Source organism: Clupea harengus, chromosome 10 (assembly GCF_900700415.2).
Source record: "Clupea harengus chromosome 10, Ch_v2.0.2, whole genome shotgun sequence".
Taxonomy (NCBI): domain Eukaryota; kingdom Metazoa; phylum Chordata; class Actinopteri; order Clupeiformes; family Clupeidae; genus Clupea; species Clupea harengus.
The window spans coordinates 4,577,778-4,583,777 of NC_045161.1; the positions used below are offsets into that span (position 1 = coordinate 4,577,778).

At 42.3% G+C, this 6,000-nt stretch overlaps 1 long non-coding RNA gene across 1 annotated transcript in view; it reads right to left on the minus strand.

Annotated features, from left to right (window-relative positions):
- Positions 1-5,785, minus strand: part of LOC116222128 — a 96,741-nt gene extending 90,956 nt beyond the window's left edge. Inside the window, exon 1 of the long non-coding RNA XR_004164480.2 lies at positions 3,530-5,785. This is a non-coding gene — a long non-coding RNA (uncharacterized LOC116222128). The remainder of the gene's footprint in view (positions 1-3,529) is intronic.
- Between the last annotated feature and the right edge of the window lie 215 nt (positions 5,786-6,000).

The following is a 6,000-nucleotide window of genomic DNA, read 5'->3' on the forward strand; positions in this document are numbered from 1 at the left end:
TTGGAAAATAAGTTATTCCTGTACCCAGGGGACTCTCGGAGCAGTAGCCTATGACATATAAATGTCTATACAATGCAGATAGCTGCTATACAAAAGGTCAGTGTGAACAAATTTTAAGATAAATATTTGATAACTGCACACATACAGAAGACATCGTGGCTGTGCAAACATTTCATTATGAATATTGTCTGACACTTGTAGAAAACTTGAGTTAAAATGTAAAGCTTTAAATATTTTGAATAATAACTTTATTTTGTGGGGTAAATGATGAAATGTTGATTAAATGGTTAAATATTGTGTTAATTATGATGTGCCCTGAAACATGGGCAAGGCACGAACACTGAAATATGAAATATAAAAATATATATAGAATGGATGGAATCTACTTTTGTGGTATGAATACAACATCATGTTTATTAAATCATTGTCTATCAACAACACTATAGAGAACAAGATGAACTTCCCACAGCAGAGACCAAGCACCCGCGTGGTGGGTGGCTGTATTTCATGAGATCCATTGGTTTCAGCCAAAGCCTCGAGCAGAAGGAATATTCCCTGAGATTCTGCCAATCTGCACCGGTGCTCATGTAACTCTGCTAGAACCCCTTTCTTCTGTCATAGGTACAGTATCAGGCCAACCTGATGGCTGCTGGAAAACCTAGATTGAGGTCTTAATTCCGACTTTCTCATGGACAAGTGGGAATATCACTCTTAAAACCCTCATTTACATTTCAGGATTAAGACAGGTCTGGCTTCTCCTGGGTCTAAGGGCCAATTAATTACAGCTCTCCAGGTGCCGGAGGGCCACGCGGGTTTAATGCAGGGTTAGGGGCTCCTTTGCCAGAGTTTGTCCATAAATCATTCTAATTTAAGGTTTTAAGGCAAGTAGGTACTTAGGACAAGGGTCTATCTGAAGCTTTAAGTGAGACAAAATGGTCTGTGATGAGGCCTATATTAAGATAGCCTTTACTCGAGGTTAAACACAACTTGCTTGCTCTTATTATTCAAAGCCGATACCTTTAACATTAATGACATGTCAGAAAAGGGCTTGTGTTTTAATAATTCAATTCAATTCAATTCAATTGTATTTATATAGCGCCAAAACAAAAATTGCCGCAAGCTGTGCTTAATAGCATAGATACATTTCTAAAATTCCACTTCTTTACGTGAGTTTGTTTATTTAAGGCATGAATATTCTGAGCAACTCACACCTAATCAAATGATATGAAAAAAGAAACCATCAGCAAATTGTCCATGGAAATTTTGCTATATTCATAGCAGCTGTAGTTTTAGCGACACAACCCTGTTAGCCTATGTAGCTTCCGCCATATTACTTCTGCCACATGAACTGTAGGGGGCTTTGAGTACACAGATGGGTGGCAGGGTTACTCTAGGCTATATCCAGGGGTCAGATGGCTAACCACAGACTTGACTGATAGGGGTTTAATGATGGGGGCTGGGTTATCCGAGCGGAAGGGGGCTATCATCGGAGGGACTGACAGGCCTCAGCTCAATTGGCTGTAATTGCCGGTCAGCGCTCCCCAGTCTCTTAGCCCTGCCTCTCACAGAGTCCTCCCCCTCACTTTACCACTCCATTAAGTTATTTCCCATCGAACACCTCTTCAGGGGATACCCGGCACATGGAGAGCAATTCAGGCTGCTTCAGCCCATAGCCCCTGCTCAGCCATGAGGACTAAAGTAATTGAGGGATTGGGGATTTTTTTTTATTAAATGATTCTGGTTCTGCAGATTCTGTATCTGCTTATTCTCACAAATAAACCACTTTCTTATGGATGTAGGGTCATGGTCCTTTGAATGCTTTTTGACCAATAACTGTGTTACCTAACTAACAAAGCCAAATGTTGATAAATGCTTAGACTGAATGAAACATCCTGATAACAATAAGATTCCAATTCCACATAACCTCATACAAGGTAATACTGTCACTAAGTATTATCAAAATCTGATTTGAAAAATGAACTAAAGGTTTTCTGTCAAATTAAAGGCATTAAATAATTTCTTTCGCAATATTCTGAGTATAGTGATTGAACTCATGAGCAATAATTCCCCAAGTTTGGTAAAACCAACTACCTATGAATTAGACACACAAACAAATACAACACCAGGACGAAGATAATTATTTTCATACAGCCCATGCTGTCTAAGCCTGCCATTCTCCCATACTGCAATTGAAAACAATGATCCAGAAGCAACTGTGAGAAAAATACCATTAATATGGCATAAGCTGAAATCAGGAACCAAACCATGAATTTACGTGTCATGGAGAAGCAATAGAGGCAAACTCCAGTCCCGTGTAATTCCTGCTCTAATACACACATGGCTGATCTGCCTCTCACACAGGACTCAGAATGATTAAGTCAAGTAACAGAAGGAGCACTGATGCATACTGACTGGCTGGTTTCATCTCCCAAGGGTTGCAGGATTCGGGCAACGCTATTGGGTGGCAGTAGAGAGTCAACTCATTAAATATTCTATTCAGATTGAGATTGAATTTTAGGAGAGTTTTTTTTTTTTTTTTGTTCCAGTGCAAATGTTGACATTTCAATATGCCAAGTGAGAAATCAACTCATTTGAATATTAGGGGCTTGCCAATTGTTATTGGGGGCATGAAGCCAAAAGTACAGGTTGGAAATTGGCTGCATCAGAATAAAAAGTCCATGAAAAGAATGACAAACTAACAACTACTTCAAAAAAAGGTGCTTTATTATATTTGAGTGACCAATCCGCATGAAAATTCAAACAGCCCAACAAGGCATTTTCTCTTTCATGTTACTCATGCCAATCAAGGCAACTTAAAGAATGCTTGGCAGATTTGACGTCCACTATTGCAGAGTCCAGCCCTGTGGCAGGTTACATTAGGACAGCAGTATAACACTGTGCCATCACCTCCAGTCATGCCAGAGCAGACCGCATTCACTTTGAAACCAATCAGACAGTATAATAACAATCTCCTGTTTCTAACTTGTTCTCATCAATGTTAAGCTTTCTAAATATACAATGTAAACACTAAATATATGTAAAAGATTTTGTATCCAATTTTTTTTGGCTGGAAAACTTTACATCGATACTGCACTACGTCTTACATTAAAGGCAATTTCACCATTAACACTTAACCAAATTGAAATAAACATGCGCATAATTAAAAGTTAATTCCTGCCAGACTGCTAATGTGAGCTGCAGTGGTTTGGACGCTTTGCAGCTGTGACTGGCCGGATGGCAGAAGCACATTCTGTGGGTGACAGTTACTGTGGCTTAGTGAAGCCGGTTTCCCACATCAAACCTCTCCCTCACTGAGAGTTGCCCTGAGTCTCTCTTCCCTGCTACTGACTCAGTACTGACTCTGTCTGCATGACAACACTGTGCCCTACCACACCATTCAGCACTCAACAGGGGGAAGAGCAAAAACTGCACCATCGCCTCAGCCAGAGTCATTTGCATTACAGCGCGGAGCAGCCAAAGTACACATGGAGGAGAGTCAGTGAGAGTAGAAAAGCCCAAGGGAACTCACCCTTCACAGAGACCAGATCTCCACGACCAGTGCCACCTGCCTGATACCAGAAAACATCCTGCCATCCTCCTCTCTTCCTTTCCTTTCCTCTTCTCTTCCCAGCCAACGTCCATCATCTATCCATCCATCCTTTAGTGTAGAGTAGATCAGATGTAAGTTGAAGTCCAGGCGGATCCCTCGTACACTCCACGCAGTGCTTCCCTCTCTTGCCGGTTCCTATTGTGAGGGGGAGCCTGCCTGAAGAGAGAGCAGGTACACATCAGTGCCAGGCGGCTCCTTCCCCTTCCCCTTCGTCTTCGCCGGGGCAGCTGTCTTCCCCATCTCACCCCCGAGATCGCAGTGTGTGGATGCCTGCCTTCGGCACTCCACACAAAACAAACACACGCGCGCGGAGGTTTTTCAGCGTCGCAACCCTGAGCCAGGCCTGTCTTTGAAAGTGCTTTCTAACCCACAACACAGACGGCTTTCATTATCTTCGCAGTCACAGCAAGGCCTAGCTTTAAAAGCTACTGATTTCTTTTTTCCTTTAGCCTCGCACACAAAGGAAGGGCATTTTGTAAATTACTTGCTCGTTTCAAACCAACAAAAGGTACTTTCATTGAGCCCCCCCTCCCCATTTGATTTCGCTCAAATTTGATTACAAGGATTGAAAAAAGGAGAAGGGGGGAGGAAAAGGAAGTAAAAAAAAAAACAGATGGCGTCCTCATTCAGCAAAGAAATGGTGCATGAATGGCTCTGAATGTCTTTATCTGTGTCTTTTTAAACTGTGGCAATCCACTGCGTTTCAGTTGGCTAAAAAAAGAGAACTTGACAAAAATTATTGGTTTGTCATTTCTCATACAACTGCCATGAAGAACTCAAAGAAAAGCCTTTTCTTCCTCTCTGGCTGCCCCTCTCTCTCTCCCGTCTCCCTCGCTCTTCTCTCTCTCTCGGTATCGCCTGCTTGGATCCAAATAATGGAGATTAGGTATTTCATTAGAAATTATAGCAGAGTATGGAGTGGACTGTCATATTAATAGCAACCTGCTCTGGGCCTTCAGCATGTGCTATTCACCTAGACAATAGACACAGGGGACGACACATTGAACCTCTGATTCAGGCCTGATCAATTTTCTATCATCATCAAGACAGGAGGGGGATTTTTTTAACAAAGAACTTCACACATGACTGGCCTGTGGAAAGAACTCCCCCCTTTTTTTCTCTGCAAAAACAGTTCCAACTATACTGAACACATCCCACACAAAGAGATGTATTTTCTGGAGAGAGAAAGGAAAGAGACATGGGCTATAATTCCATTTCTATGCCGCAATGGGCATTTCAGCATGTTCTTGTTTTCAGCTGGAGGTAATTACAGGCTGTTGCAGACTCACACACACACACAAAAAAAGGAGTGGGAACTAATGGTGAGAGCTTAGCTATATTGTTCTGGCCCTCGTGGCAATGTTGCTCTGCGTCTGCATTCTGAGCATGAAAAGACACCCCTGGCTCGGGGATGAATCTAGCATGGGCAGTGAGCTCGAGCACTCAGAAGAGGCCCTGCCAAAATGCCCCACCGAGGCTCAAAGACCTTTTTCGATTGACTTGGCCCCTCACCAACTCACTCCAGCTTCCCAACTAATATGTTTCTTGGTTCTTCAAACCCCCTGTAATGTTAACTTCCCTCAAACACACCGGCAGCATTATCCTCCACACATATCCCTGTGCTTACATGCAATTGTTTATGATTTACAGAAGCAGATACAGATTAGTCGAGTGGGTTCAATCATAAAATACCTGAAAAATGCCCCCCCTCCCCAAGCTACAGTCACACAATCATCTGATTTGGGCGCACTGTGGATTCACCTAACTTCTCTGTGTAAGATGAGAATGGAGTGACCATTATGTGCCTGATGGAGCCGGAATGAGACGCCATAGATGAGTAGCCCTAGGTGCCACCTGAGAGACAGCCATTCACACACTGAGGAGAGAGCAGATGTGCTTACATGTCATGTCTATAATCACAGTAATCTCAACCGTGCCAATTTCTATACGCTATTTTCAAGAGAGAAGTCAGGAATGATGGACTCATGGATTCCCAGTCTTTACTTTCATTCCACAGTTCTGCTGTTTCAAGCAGACAAACAGCATGGCATGAGTAATGAAGTTTTTTTTAAGTGTTGCATATTTGTTAAAATAATAGTTTGGAAGTGTTTCATTTCAATCCTCCAGGTTTCGCAGTTTTGAGGGGAAAGTAATCAGCAAAGTGGAGGAAAGGTTGTTGACAGAGCATATTTTATGTGCATGGTGTATTTTACGAGTGGTTACGAGGTTACGAGTGTCCTGATAATGAAAACACTGTCAGCATGTGATCCCGCGCACTGTGATTCATTTTTTAACTCAAGCACATCCCCCTACTTTTCAAGGAAGTCACATATTTACCATGGGAGTTATTTTTTAACGAACGAACATATCCATGCTAATGTCAACATAAT